Below are 15,610 nucleotides of genomic sequence, written 5' to 3' on the forward strand. Positions count from 1 at the left end.
AATTTGTTCTCCCTTATTTTGAGGCCAATGTCCCTCGTTCTAGTTTCACCTGCCAGTGGAAACAACTTCTCTGCTTCTGTCTTGTCTTATTACCCATCTCTAATTGCCCATGAGAGGGTGGTGCTTCCTGTAGATGGTACACAATGCTGCAATTGTCTGTTGGTGGTGGAGGGAATGAATGTTTGTGGAAGGCACATCTTGTACTCGCTAGAGTTTAGAAGAATGAGGGGAGATCTCATTGAGACATATAAGATGATGAATGGGATGGATAGGATAGAGGTGGAGAGACTCTTCCCACTCAGAAAGGACAGTAGGACTAGGGGGCACAGCCTCAAGATAAAAGGGGGGCGGTTTAGAACGGAGTTGAGGAGGAACTTCTTCACTCAAAGGGTGGTGAATCTCTGGAATTCTCTGCCCGTTGAAGTGGTGGAGGCTGCCTCGCTAAATATTTTTAAGACGCAGGTTGATGGGTTTTTGATAAGCGAGGGGATTAAGGGTTATGGGGAGAGGGCGGGAATGTGGAACTGAGCCACGACAGATCAGCCATGATCTTATTGAATGGTGGGGCAGGCTCGAAGGGCTAGATGGCCTACTCCTGCTCCTATTTCTTATGTTCTTATGTTCTTATGTAATCAGCAGATTGCTTTGTCCTGGATGGTGTCCATCTCCTGGAGTGTTGTTGGAATTGCACTCATCCAGCCAAGTGGGCAGTATTCCATCATATTCCTGACTTGTGGCTTGTAGATGGTGGACAAGCTTTGGGGACTCAGGAGTGAATTACTCACTGCAGGATTCCTAGCCTCTGATTTTGGCCTTGTAACCACTGTGTAATACAGGTCAGCAGCCCATTTTGTGCTCTTCTTTGCACAAGCACCTTTAGGTCAATTGTATTGGCCACAGCAATGTTGGCTGTGATCAGCACAGAGATGGTTTTAACCTTGGCACTTTTCATAGCTGTACACCTCAGCACTTCACTGAATGTTAAGTCATCATTTTTGGTTGAAGAAGGCAGACTAATTAGCTTGAGATAAAGTCTGTTGCTCTTAGCACTGCTGTTCTCAAACCAGAAATTCATGACAACGTGCTGATTTTGATTATTCCTGAATTGTAGGTAAGAATCTCTGTTGGCAGCCCTTATGTCAAGTAGAAAGAAGATAACATGTAGAGATTACAAGGAACCTCTGTCACATTTTGCAACACAGTATCCAGTCTGTTAAAGATCATGGCCTAGAGGTCCTAGGCTAGTGGAATGCATAGATAGGCACCACATGGAATTTAATATAGAACAGTGTGAAGTGATGCAAATTGATAAAAAGAATGAGATGAGAAAATATGAACAAATAATACAATTCTAAAGTGGGTGCAGGCACGGAGGAACTGGGTGATTGAGGGAGTAGAGGGTGGGTGACAGTTTTGGGGTGTATGTGCACAAATCATTGAAGGTAGCAGAGTAAGTTGAGAAAGGGGATAAAAAGACATAAGGGATCCTGGGATTTTAAATAGAGGCACAGTGCTGAGAACAACAGACTTTATCTCACAACACCAGGTTAAAGTCCAACAGCTTTATTTGGTAGCACGAGCTTTTGGAGTCCTGCTCCTACATCAGGTAACTCATTGTTATGAGACTTTTTACTGTGGTTACTCTAGTCCAACGCCTGCATCTCCACATCATGGCTGCCTTTAAACAGAGGCATAGATTATAAAAGCGTAGAACTTATGATGAACCCGTATGAAACACTGGTTACAACCTTAGCTGGAGTATTGTGCCCAATTTTGAGCACCACACTTTGGGAAAGATGTGAAGGTTTAAAGAGAGTGTAGAAAAGATAAATGATTTATGAGAATGGCTCTGGGGCGAAAAATTTCAGTTAGGTGGATAGATTGGAGATGCTGGAGAAGAGCACGTTAACAGAAGAATCATAAAGGGGACAGGCACAGTAGACATTGAGGAACTGTTCCCAGTAGTGGAAAGGTTGAGAACAGGAGGACATAGGATTAAAGCAAAAGAATCAAACATGGGGAAATCTTTATTATGCAGCAAGTCGTTATGAATTAGATTGCACTGCCTGAAAAGGTAGCAGAGGCAAATGCTATTGTGATTTTCGAAAGGGAATTGGATAAGCACCTGAAGGGGAAAGAACTTGCAAGGTTACGTGGAGAGAGTCTTGCTAAGATTGTTTTTGCAGAAAGCTGGCATGGGTTCAACATGGCCTTCATATTTGTGGGAATCATTCTAAAAATCTGATAGTGCCACGCATGCTTTTTGGATGGTAACGATGTATTAGCTTACAATGTGTTAGTCAGGAAGCGTGCACTTAGTGCAAACTAGAAGTGTGCAATCCGCCATATTAGTATGGGAATAAAATGATCCAGAACTCATGTCTGAACCAAGGTAAAATAAAGGCAAAATACAGCAAATGCTGGAATCTGAAAGAAAAGCAGAAAATGCTGGGAAATCTCAACAGGTCAGATGACATCTGTGGAGAGAGGATACAGCCAATGTTTCGAGTCTGGATGACCCTTCGTCAGGAAGGGTCATGCTTGAATCTATCATCAAGGAAGAAATAAGAAGACATCTGGATATAAATTGTCCCATTGATAAGACGCAGCATGGGTTCATGAAGGGCAGTTCATGTTTGACTAATTAGATACTTCAAAGATATGTAATATCTTTGAGAATATTACATACACAGTAGACAGTGGGGAAGCTGTGGATGTGACATATCTGGATTTCCAGAAGGCATTTGACAATGTGCCACACCAAAGACTACTGCATAAGATAAAAGTGCATGGTGTTATGGGTATTTATTAGCATGAATAAAGGATTGGCTAACTAACAGGAAGCAAAGTGTGGGGGTAAATGGGTGTTTTTCTGGTTGGCGATCAGTAACTAGTGGTGTGCCTCAGGGATCAGTGTTGGGACCACAATTATTTATAATTTGCATTGATGATTTGGAGTTGTGGACCAAGTGTAATGTGTCAAAATTCACAGATGACACTAAGATGAGTAGCAGAGCAAAGTGTGCAGAGGATGCTGAAAGTCTGCAAAGGGATATAGATAGTCTAAGTGAGTGGGCGAGGATCAGGCAGATGGAGTACAATGTTGGTAAATGTCAAAACGGACGATTATTTAAATGGTAAAAAATTGCAGCATGCTGCTGTACAGGGGTCCTGTGCATCTGTGTGCAAGAATCACAAGGAATTCGTTTGCAGGTGCAGCAGAAGACAAGAAGGCAAATGGAATTTTGTTCTTCAGTGCTAGAGGGATAACGTTTAAAAACAGCGAAATTTTGTTGCAGCTATTTAGGGTGCTGGTGAAGCCGCACCTCAAGTACTATGTACAGTTTTGGTCTCCTTACTTGAGAAAGGATATACTGGCACTGGAGGGGGTGCAAAGGAGATTCACTAGATTGATTCTGGAGTTGAGAGGGTTGGCTTATTAGGAGAGACTGGGTAAACTAGGGCTATACTCATTGGAATTCAGAAGAATGAGGGGAGATCTTATACAAACATATAAGATTATGAAGGGAATTGATAAGGTAGAAGCAGGGACATTGTTTCCACTGGCAGGTGAAACTAGAACAAGGGGGAATGGCCTCAAAATAAGGGGGAGCAGATTTAGGACTGAGTTGAGAAGGAAATTTATGGAATTCACTGTCCAGTGAAGCAGTTGAGCTACCTCATTGAATGTTTTTGAGGCATGAATAGATACGTTTTTGAACAGAAAAGGAATTAAGGTTCATGGTGAGCAGGCGGGTAATTGGAGCTGAGTCCATGAAAAGATCAGTCATGATCTTATTGAATGGTGGAGCAGGCTTGAGGGGCCTACTCCTGCTCCCAGTTCTCATGTTCTTATACCTTACAGAAACATATCAAAGTGTTTCACATTCACTAAATTAATTTGAAGTAAAATCACCACTGTCATAAATATTGAAAGTATTTTTGCATAGATCAAATTCTAGAGGCAGCAAAGAAATGGATGATCAGTTTGATATTTGCAGGGCTGCCCTTTATGATCACTGGGAAATAATTGGAAACAACACTGCTTCCAAGAAGATGCTGTAATGTACAAATTTAGTAGAGGTTTTTGAGGTAGATATTAATCAGCTAGGATTTCTGGAAGCCTTTGACAAGGCACCTTGAGGCTTCACAAGGTTGAATCTTGAGATGAAATGTTTAGTCATGCTGCTGTTGCCATCATGGTGTGGCAGACTTGAAGTACCTAATTTTTTTTGAGGGAAGGATGCAGTTCAAATCAAAAAAAGAACTTCTTTAAATGGTGGAATGAATCATTTACATCTTTTTGGAACACCAGAGCAAGCAAAAGCTGCCTCAGTTTCACTCCAGCTAAATAAGACATCCAATAATGCAGCATTTTCCTAGACCTGTGGCTCACCTGTCTTCAAGCCCCACCCCAGAGTCTGAATACAAATTTGAAAGCTAATACTCCAGTGCAGCACTGAGGAAGTACTGCACTGTAGGAGGCGCCATCTTTCAAATGAGACATGAAACCGCTTGGATAGGCATGAAAGATCCCATGGAAATATTGCAAGGAAAAACAGGGAAGTTGTTGTTATCTTGGCTGTTATTTATCCCTCAATCAACACCACAAAAGCAGATGTCTTGGTCACTATTACATTGCTGTTTAAGGCAGTTTGCAGATATTGTATTGGCTGCTGCATTTTCTACATCATAATGGTAACTACACTTCAAAACATACTTTATTGGCTGGAAAATGCTTTGAAATATTGAGTAGCTGTGAAAATTGCTATATAAATGCAGGTTTCTGCCACTTAAAGTGTTAATCTATATTCACATTCAGGAGCATATGTCTTCCTGACTTCAGAGGAGAATGACTTAAACTGATACTGTCAATCATCAAGTGAAAGTCCATTCCAATATTTTGAAGATCCTAATTGCGAATCCTGAAAATGACATTGAATGTTGTCAGTCAAGTTAAATACGTGAATAGGATGAGAATAGAGGGATGTGGTCTCCAGAAGGGTAGGGGGTTTTATTTCAGTTGGGCAGCATGGTCAGTGCAGGCTTAGAGGGCCAAAGAACCTGTCCTTGTGCTGTAATTTTCTTTGTTCTTTGTCTAAGTGCCAAATTGGTGAGCTCAGGTGGGTAATCCATGGATTGCTACAAATATTCAGTATGGTAATTATTCTCCCACCTTTTTGTTTTTGAGTGCAGACTCAGTGAAGGTTTTCCGTTCTGTCTCTCTTTAAGTCACCATGTAACCATAATCTTTACCAAGGAGAAGAGAAACGATGATCTTAATTATTATTGCTATGGAAACATGACCGTTGTTTTCGATTAACACAGGTTAATGAGTGTTAGTGAGAAGCCATCAGGTCAATGAGCTTTTGACTTGGATTGTATTCCTGCCCAAGGAAGGCAAGATGACATGAATCTGAAATTGTAATTTGTTCACCTGGAGCTATCAATGATTGATCTCAAGTTGACAGATTCATAAAGCAGACGCTGAAAGCATAACTCTACCCAAACTTGTAATTAAACTCTAACCGTGGCTGTCAACAGTTAATCCTTGGATGTATCTTGGGAGGAATTAAGAGAAGGTGAAGCTTTATTTTGTTAAATGGCAGGGATGATAATTTCACGAGATGATGGACAATAGATACAGGAGTGAGAAAACACAAAATATTAAAATCTTTTAAAATGGAACGAAAACCAAACCTTAGATCTTCGGCTGAAGATTTCTCTTCGTTCTCAGGTGAATTTGAATTCCTTCAAATATTTACCTTCAGGATTGATACCATTCTTCAAAAAGGGACCAGTAATGAAGGAGTACTTGGCAACACTTTCTCAGAAATGCGTGAAACAACAGTATAAATCTCTTGCAAAATACAATACTTGATGTCACAAAAACGATGCTGTGCTCTTTAAAACAAAAGTCTGTTCCTTCGCTCAGGATGATTTGAATAAACAATTCTCATGACAACTTCACAACTTTGAAATTACAGTTTTGGAGTGGAATGTCACTTATCGAGGTGATGGATATCCATTCAATAGAATGTAACATATCTTCACTTTTTGCAGCCACTGTTAGAATAAGAATATTCCAGGCTCAGCTAAGCATGGCTTGAAGCAGAGTAAAACTGACCTTACATTGTCACGTTAATTGGTTCCTTGCGCCAGCCCCAGCCTCAGTGCAACCTATTAGCATCACCCCCAAGTAGTTACTTTTTGTTTGATCTAAGGTTATCATCCATCTTCTGTCATTGATATTGATTACCAATATGGACAGTGTTCTGTTTGGAAAGAATCATATAATGCTGTGTTAGCTTTCCTGTGCTATCAATGCATGCATAATACAAATGTTCCAAGACATCTTGAAAGCAAACATTCTGATTGTGCAATTAATGTGAGTTTTCAATGATATGTGCAATATTTTGAAATGTGATGTTGAAATATATGTCTAGAGTTTATTACAAAGGAGGCAGTGGAGCTGTAGTAATGTCAATGGACTAATAATGATGTGGAGATGCTGGCGTTGGACTGGGGTAAACACGGTAAGAAGTCTGACAACACCAGGTTTAAGTCCAACTGATTTATTTGATAGTAAACTCGCAAGCTTTTGGGGTTTGTCCCTTCGTCAGATGAATCGCCTGACGAAGGGGCAAACCCCGAAAGCTTGTGAGTTTACTATCAAATAAATCGGTTGGACTTAAACCTGCTAATGGACTAATAATCCAGAGGCCCAAGTTAATACACTCGGGCCAGGGGATAAATCCCACCCCAGCAGCTAGTGGAATTCAAATTGAATGAATAAATCTGAAATTTAAAAAAAAGTGTTGGCAGTTGTAAAAACACATCTGGTTCAGTAATGTCATTAGAGAAGGAAATCTGCCATCCTTCATGATATGGCGTCCTTGTAACTCCAAACCCACAGCAATGTTGTTGACTCTTAAATGCCTTCATAGATGAAATGGCTGAACCAGCCCCTACGTTTTAGAAAATGCAACAAATTCTAAAAGGAATGAAATCAGACGGATCACCTGACGTCGATCCATGCACCTGAAACTGTTGGTCCTGCAAAGGAACATCTGGAGGCTTGTGACAAAATCAGGAGAGCTGTGTCATAGGCTAATCAAGCAACAGCCGGACATAATAATATACATACCTTATCATACCTTACAACCAAAGCCTCATAACATCATCACAATCCCTGATATGTTTTTTTTTCCCCACTGGCAGGGCAGACACAATAATTGTTGCACCACAATGGTACAAAGTCGGGAGGGATTTGTGCTGGGAGTACTCAACATCCAGACCCCATGTAGGTTCATGGCATCAGGTGAATCATAGACAAGGAAAACTGCGCTGATTATCACCACCACCATTCTCCCCTCAGCTAATGTATCAGTGCTCCTCCGTGTTGAATAACACTTAGAAGAAGCACTGAAAGTGGTAAGAGCACAGAATGTGTTCTGGGTGAGGGACTTCAAGGTCCACCACTAAGACTGGCTTGGTAGCACTACCGTCGAACAAGGTGGCTGAATCTTAAAGGATGTAATTGCTAGACTGGCTCTTGCAGCAGGAGGGAGCCTAAACAGTGAAAACCTACTTGACCTCATCAATCAAATGTCACAAATACCTCTGTCCTTGACAGTACTCGGAGCAGTGAATACTATCCAGTTCTTCTGAACACAAAGCCCTGTATTCATAATAAATATACTCTCCATTGTATTGTGTAGAACTATCATCATTCTAAATGGGACAGACTTAGAACAGATCTAGCAACTCAAAACTGGGCACCCATGAAGCACAGTGAGTAATCAGCAGCAACAAAATTGTATTTGATCACAATCTGTAATCACATGGCCTCGCATATCCCCAAACTACCATTACCACTAAACCAAAGGATCGATCTTGGCTCAATGAAGAATTCAAGAAGGCATACCAGGAGCTGCAGTAGACATACTGATATAAAAATGAGAGATGTCAACCTGGTGAAGCTACGACATAGGACCGCTTACATGCCAGCAGAAAGAGCATATAATGGACAGGACTAAGTGATCCCACAACCAAAAAATCAGACCTTAGCTCTGCAGTCCTACCACATCCAGATATGAATGGTGGTGGACAATTAAATAACTACGCTGATTATCAAGGGCAGGTCGTGCCTTACAAGCCTAGTTGAGTTCTTCGATAATGTGACTGAACACATTGACGAAGGAAGTGCCGTGGACGTAGTGTACATGCAGGGATTTGTCAAGGGCAGGTCGTGCCTTACAAGCCTAGTTGAGTTCTTCGATAATGTGACTGAACACATTGACGAAGGAAGTGCCGTGGACGTAGTGTACATGGACTTCAGCAAGGCGTTTGATAAGGTCCCCCATGCAAGACTTCTTGAGAAGGTGAGAGGGCATGGGATCCAAGGGCCTTTGGCCTTGTGGATTCAGAACTGGCTTGCCTGCAGAAGGCAGAGAGTGGTTGTGGATGGGGCTTTTTCTGAATGGAGGTCAGTCACCAGCGGAGTGCCTCAAGGATCTGTTCTGGGACCCTTGTTGTTTGTCATTTTCATAAATGACCTGGATGAGGAAGTGGAGGGATGGGTAAGTAAGTTCGCTGATGACACTAAGGTCGGTGGTGTTGTGGATGGTCTGGAAGGATGGCAAAAGTTGCAGCAGGACATAGATAGGATGCAGGACTGGGCGGAGAAGTGGCAGATGGACTTCAACGCGGATAAATGTGTAGTCGTCCATTTTGGCAGAACCAACAGGATGAACGAGTACACTATCAAGGGCAGAAGTCTGAGTAGTGTTGAAGAGCAGAAGGATCTTGGGGTCCGGGTCCACAGGACTCTTAAATCGGCCTCGCAGGTGGAGGAGGTGGTCAAGAAGGCGTATGGTGTACTGGCCTTCATTAATCGAGGGATTGAGTTTAGGAGTCGGGAGGTAATGCTGCAACTTTATAAGACCCTTGTCAGGCCTCATTTAGAGTATTGTGCGCAGTTCTGGTCGCCTCACTATAGGAAAGATGTAGAAGCTATTGAGAGGGTACAGAGGAGATTTACAAGGATGTTGCCTGGACTGGGAGGCATGCCTTATGAAGTTAGGTTGAGGGAGCTGGGACTCTTTTCCCTGGAGAGACAAAGGTTGAGAGGCGACCTGATAGAAGTTTACAAAATGTTGAGAGGAATAGATAGGGTGGACTCTCAGAGGCTATTTCCCCGGGTTGAAATGGTTGCTATGAGAGGACACAGTTTTAAGGTGCAGGGAGGGAAGTTCAGAAGTGATGTTAGGGGTAAGTTTTTCACTCAGAGGGTGGTGAGTGAATGGAATCGGCTGCCGTCAGTGGTGGTGGAGGCGAACTCGCTGGGGTCTTTTAAAAGAATTCTGGATGAGTATATGGGGTTTAATGAGATTGAGGGTTATAGATAGGTCTGTAGGTTGGTAGGTGTTGATGTGATTGGCGCAACTCGTGGGCCGAAGGGCCTGTTTGTGCTGTAGTGTTCTATGTTCTATGTTCTAACGAAACGGAGGACGAGTTTACATGAATGTTCTTAAAACTCAATGTGATTAATTTACCTAATGTCTCCACAGCTCTTTCCATCATGGTAGATTTCATCATCATGACTTTAGGCCATTCTGAATGGACATCAACTAGGACAAGAAACCTGTATCCTTCAATCGATTTTGTGAAGTCTATGTGTATTTTCTGCCATGGTGTTTTGGCTATTCCCATGGATAAAGTGGTTGTAAAAGTGTAGCATTTTGTATTCTGACGCAGGACTGGCATTGCCCCACTTTTATTTGTGAGTCTGGTCTTGGCCGCTAGAAATAGCTTCTTACAAGCTCTTCCATTCTTACAACCCGTGGATAACGTTTATGCAGTTGATCCACACTTCAGCTTCGCAACCATGAAGGAGTGATCACTCTGATCTCCCATCCATTTTAGACAGTTATTGCCACGTGATATAAGATCTGAATTCAGGATTCTTCCATTGTTTGCCCATTATAGTTCCTCTTAAGACAATGTCCATAACTTTCCCCATCACTGCATCATTCATTGTATGCCTTTGTACCGGAGACAGTGTTATTAGTACACTCACTACCTGGGACAAGTATGACATATTAAAGTAGCTATTCTATAATTCAGATTTGTCTGAATTGGAAATCTTGATAAGGCATTTGTGTTGGCATATTGTTCTGATCCCTTATATTTGATACCATAATTATGCACTGGTAATATTAAAGAACATCTTTGTAAACAACTTGCAGCTAATGATGGAATTTCCTTGTCTGGACCAAAAATTGTTGGTCACCCTCCATGGTATAAATTTGCAGGATTATGTTTTATGGTTTTAGTAGTAGATATTTGATCTTCTGATTATATATATTTTCTGTGATGAGTGTGATACTGCTGCTCCCAAATCTACTTCCATCTTTACTTTTCTGTTTAATTTTTGTTAAACCCAGAACCCTTGCATATCCCCTTGTATGGATAGGACACTTTGTTTCAGTTCTTGGATCTTCTCCAGTATGGTATCGTTTTGGGAATTTTTGTCTTTTCTGACATTTTGTAGACCCTTTTTGTAGATCTTGATGAGTTCTTATGATTGCTCACCTTTGGGGATAGAGTAAGCTGTCATGTCCAACACACCTTTGTTATGTGGCCTTTCTTGCCGCAGTTTTAACATGTATTTTCTCTGCTCTAACATTCATATGGAGAGTGCCGCACCTGAGCACTCCTATGGCTGGCTTGCATTTTAAGAGTTTTCTGTCTGTCAATTCCCATCTTGTGTATTTTGGCTCCAGTTCCAATTTGGGAAGCTTCTTTCATGGCCAACTCCATGGACACTGTGATCTCTACAGTAAATTTTAGTGTTAAAGAACTTTTAGTGAGCAATTGTTTTTTTGGTTGCTTCATTTTGAAATACACAAACAAGTCTATGTCACAGAGTATCTTCAAGGGTCAGGCCAAGCTTACAGTTCTTCACTAGCCTTCTTAATGTTGCTACAAATTGCGATAAATGTTTGCCCTCTTCCTGGCTCTGTCAATGAAATCTGAATCTCTCAGCAATTATTATTAGTTTAGGAGCAAAGTGATTTTCAAGAATCTTGGTCAGTTCCTGGTAGGTTTATGCACCAGGCTTCTTGGGATGGATAAGAGTCTGTAGCAGTGTAAAGGTTTTACAACAAACTATTCAGTGAATAGGTCATGGATGTAGCCCAATCCATCACACAAACCAGCCTCCCATTCATTGACTCTGCCTACACTTCCAGCTGCCTCAGCAAAGCAGCCAGCATAATTAAGGATCCCATGCATCCTGGACATTCTCTCTTCCACCTTCTTCCATTGGGAAAAATATACAAAAGTCTGAGGTCACAACTCAAGAACAGCTTCTTCCCTGCTGTCGTCAAACTTATGAATGGACCTACCTTACGTTAAGTTGATCTTTCTCTACACCCTATCTGTGGCTGTAACATGATATTCTGCACTCTCTCGTTTCCTTCTCATGAACGGTATGTTCTGTATGTATAGCGTGCAAGCAATGATACCTTTCACTGTATACTAATACATGTGACAATAGTAAATCAAATCAAATCCAATCCAAAGAAAGTAACTACTTTAAGTTCATTCAGTACTCTGTTTGTTGCAAGTAAATATTGAAATCTCTCATCTTAAGCATTCCATGTTTTCATCAAAGTCCTCCATGCAGCCACCTTTGCAGTTATCGGTTCTTAAGACATTATACTTCTTTAACTCCTCCCATCTTATTTCTTTTCCTTTTCAATGTGCATTACTTTATTTTGTCCTTTCTTTAAATTTGTTGTTTTTTTGGAACTGTAGATTTTTTAAATACCCAATCACCAATCCAATCACAAACAAGAAGCTTTAAGCATTAATTGCTTTGTTTCACTAGTACAACTTTATTTCTGGAGTAGTAGCTTTCCCTTTATTTCAAAAGAATATAGGCTCTCTCTTTCTTTCCTTTTGAGGGCGAGGCTTGGGGGAACAAGAGTGTGTGTGTAATATTAAAATTAGACCCAGGCCAATTAAGAAAGGAAACAGGAAGCACTTTTTCACACAAAGGGTCATACCTGAAATTTTCTGTCCAACCTGACAGTGAATGCTGGGTCAATTGGCATCTTCAAGGCTGAAATCATTATATTTCGAAAAAATATGGGTATCAAAGGATTTGGAGCTCGGGCAGGAAAATGGAGTTGAGATAAATCTAAGCCATGCCATGAATATCACAGTTAGCTCTAGGTGCTGAAAGACTTACTTTGCTTCCTATCTTTCCACAATCATTCCATTTCTCATGAAAGCTAACCAACAGAAGAGGGATCTCTAAACAGCTGATATTGGGGGACTCCACAGACAAAAATCAGCTCAAAGAGGCAATCAGGAATCCAGTGTGTTAAATTTCCAGCCATCCAGTATCCCCTGTTTCCACCTGAACCATCACCAGCTGCCCTTGTTTCAATCAGCCAGAGGCATAGCTGCAGGCTTCTTACACATGCAGCTATGCTCCAGCTTCAGACCTTAGACCCAGAGGACAGACATGCACGGGGAGAGTGTGCTGATGTCACAAGCGGTCCAGGAAAGGAGATGCACCTTTCAAAGGCACAGTGTTCCATTGCAGTGATTTTCAAAGCATGGTTGATCCACAAGGGTCTTCCGTATCTCCATGCACAAAACCAAGTTTCAGGTCACTGACACGGGTGACCACGGCTGACTCCATATCAGAGAACAATTCAGAATCCTCACCCAGTCAAGTCGCATGAAGTCACAACAGACCAGCTCAAGGATGCATGGCACATATTAAAAGCACAAGCAACAGCTGTTTAATTTTATAAACAAGATTTGTGTTATTATTCTACTTTATGAAAATAGATATAACGTATTCATTTTTCATGAGATTGTGATAATTTTACAACTAGAATATTTCAAATAAGAGTGTTTTCTTATTGTACTAATGTTTATGATATGAAAATCTCTACTCTTTTATATTTGGCATGTATTACTAATTCATTTATGATTAATACAATAAAAAATAATGTACACAAATTTATTACCTTTACCAGCAAAAGAACAGCAAAATATTTATACTTTTGATAAGGTTACATTAATCCTGAAGATTTTTTTGTAACAGTAGACGATCCATTGGGTCTTTTTCCCCGTCTAAATGATCCACAGATGAAAACGTTTGAGAACCACTGGTCTATGGAAACCCAGGGAGGCAAATCGTTCCTTGAAAATCCCAGAACAATATTATTTCAGATTTCCAGCATGCATTGTATTTTGCTTTTGTGTTCAAATTACTGAGTTATGAAATACAATCAATTTTAAGCAGAAATAAATAACATGCCTCAAAAATGGAGCCTTAATTATAGCTGCATGGAATATACTGAAAGTGCCACAGGGTCTGTACATGTAAAGTCCCAGAGGAATAACCCACACTCAGTCATAATTAAAATTCTTCTCCGTGCCTGGGAAATGAACCTGCACTTAATTTTACTGCCTGTCCTACAGACATGCCGACCCCCTGATTAATCAAGAAACAGACTGTTAAAAATTAAGAATCTTTGGGTGGGAATTTCTGGCCCTTGTCGCCAGTGGAATCTTTCAAAGACAAGCCCCCATGGCAATGGATTCCCCGATGACATGGCTGACAACGCAAATGGGCATTAATTTTGGTGGTACCTGAAGATCCCTCCATTGGCCAATGGTGAGCTGCCTCTGCTGCGGGTAAACATGCAAACGGGGGGGGTGGGGGGGAGGGGCGGGGGGATGGGGGAAAGAGCAGGAGAGAGGGGAGTGGGTGGGAGAAGTTTATAATATTTTCAATCATAAACCAATATAGACTGGCAGCTGCTCTATTAACCTCATTGTTGGCTTATTAAATCTCTAGCAGGTCTTTATAGAAATGACATTAATGCATTTGAAGACATTGTCCAATAGACATTTTAAAAATTGCTCCTCCTTTATCACCATGGTGCCCTGTATCTCAGTTTAGAGTTACAATTACTTCTAAATAAAATAGTATACAAAAGTATTCATTGCTTACTAATCTAATGATGTGAAACTTTTTCACATCATGACAGTTATTTCTCCCCTCACATCCTTCAGTTTATTGGCAGGTAGGACAATAATCAAAGACTTTGGGTGAGATTTCCTGATGCCAATGGGTGTGAGGATGAATGTCAGCTTGCACTGAAAATCAATGGAAGGTGTCACTGGATACCAGCATGCCCAGAATGTCTTCTGATTTTTAAAGGGAGCCAGGAACCCACACATCTCCAGTAAACCACATCTCCATGGGGCGGCACGGTAGCACAGTGGTTAGTACTGCTGCCTCACAGCGCCAGGGACCCAGGTTTGATTCCTGGCGTGGGTTACTGTCTGTATGGAGTTTGCACATTCTTCCCGTGTCTGTGTGAGTTTCCTCCAGGTGTCCCGGTTTCGTCCCACATTCTGAAAGACGTGCTAGTTAGATGCATTGACCTGAACAGGTGCCAGACTGTGGCCACTAGGGGAATTTCACAGCAACTTCATTGCAGTGTTAATATAAGCCTTTCTTGTGACTAATAAATAAATACATTTTAAACTGCTCGTTGAACTCAGTGAAAAGCTCATTAATAAGCCTAAGAAGAGCAGTTGAAATTTTCATCAGGTAGACCAGGGAAATATGTATGATCTGGGATGGGTCAGGGTGCAGCTGTCATGAATACAAACAGCAGGAACCACGAGGTTCTGCAAGTACAAGCAAGGAAGTGTTAGGTGTTTTAAAAAGCATTAAGGTCGATAAATCCCCAGGGCCAGATGGCATCTGTCCTAGATTACTGAGAGAGACAAGAGACAAAATTGCTGGATCCCTAACAGAAATCTTTGTTTCTTCATTGGACACAGGTGAGGTCCCAGAGAATAAAGAACAAAAACAGCCCGAGAAACAGGCCCTTCGGCCCAACGAGCCCGCGCCGCCATTTTAACACTACCAGTCTCCCCTCCAAGAGGATCCAAGAGGATTGGAGGATATCAAATGTGGTCCCGTTATTTAAGAAGGGTAGCAAAGATAACCTGGGTAATTATAGGCCAGTGAGCTTGATGTCTGTGGTAGGAAAATTGTTGGAGAAGATTCTTAGAGATAGGATCTAGACACATTTAGAACTGAATAGTCACATTAGTGATTGACAACATGGTTTTGTACAAGGGAGGTCATGCCTCACAAATTTGGTTCAATTATTTGAGGAGGTGACAAAAATGATTGACGAGGGAAGTGTTGTGGATGTCACATACATGGATTTTAGTAAAGCATTTTTCTTATGGCAGGCTGGTGCAAAAGGTTAAATCTCACGGGATCAAAGGTGAACTAGTGGTGTACAGAGCTGGCTTGGCCATAGAAGATAGAGGGTAGCAGTGGAGGAGTCTTTTTCTGATAGGAGGTCTATAATTAGTGGTGTCGAAATTTGCTGATGACACCAAGATTGGTGGAACGGCAAATTGCGCGGAGGGTGTGGAGAGTCTGCAGAAGGATCTAGATAGGCTGGGCGAATGGGTCAGGAACTGGCAAATGGAATTTAATGTTGGCAAGTGCGAGGTGGTCCACTTTGGTAGGAATAATGGTAGGAAGGAC

Source organism: Carcharhinus amblyrhynchos, chromosome 1 (genome assembly GCF_965287045.1).
Source record: "Carcharhinus amblyrhynchos chromosome 1, sCarAmb.v2.hapA, whole genome shotgun sequence".
Taxonomy (NCBI): Eukaryota; Metazoa; Chordata; class Chondrichthyes; order Carcharhiniformes; family Carcharhinidae; genus Carcharhinus; species Carcharhinus amblyrhynchos.